This window comes from Austrofundulus limnaeus, unplaced genomic scaffold (assembly GCF_001266775.1).
Source record: "Austrofundulus limnaeus strain Quisiro unplaced genomic scaffold, Austrofundulus_limnaeus-1.0 Scaffold55, whole genome shotgun sequence".
Taxonomy (NCBI): Eukaryota; Metazoa; Chordata; class Actinopteri; order Cyprinodontiformes; family Rivulidae; genus Austrofundulus; species Austrofundulus limnaeus.
This window is the reverse complement of record NW_013952457.1, coordinates 285,563-286,123: the sequence shown is the minus strand read 5'-3', so window position 1 is coordinate 286,123 and position 561 is coordinate 285,563.

The window sequence follows — 561 nt, the reverse complement described above, 5'->3', positions numbered from 1 at the left end:
CACACACACACACACACACACACACACACACACACACACACACAGATCAAAGAGGCTGCGCTGCATGCCAGCACTGTTTACTCAAGTTGCCTTCAGCTTCAGACATCACATAAGCCTCTGCCACCAGAAGCTGCTGCAGCTCAAACTTTACCAGAGAGGAGAGCTTAATAAAACAGGTCAGGCTGCTCTTAAGGCCACATAGACTTGTAAAGCAACATCATATGTTTTTTTATGTGAAGTCAGTGTTGTAATATTTGGCAATAAARTTCAAAAAGCCTACAAAAAAAGACCAAGTGAACTAACAACAACAGCCCACAGCAATGAAAGAGGCTCAGACAACCCAGCTGAACACTGATCGTTGCACTAACCTTCATCACTGGTGTGTGGCTCTGTTCCATTATCAGCTTCATCGATGGTTCCAGGCTCACTGTGAGGGCTGTCGCTGAAGGTGCAAATGCAAAGTGAAAACACTGTTAATTGTATATTTTTTATTCAAAACAAGCACATCTGAGATGGACTTCATGCATATTGATGGTAAYTTGCACCCGCCGTTCAACCCAC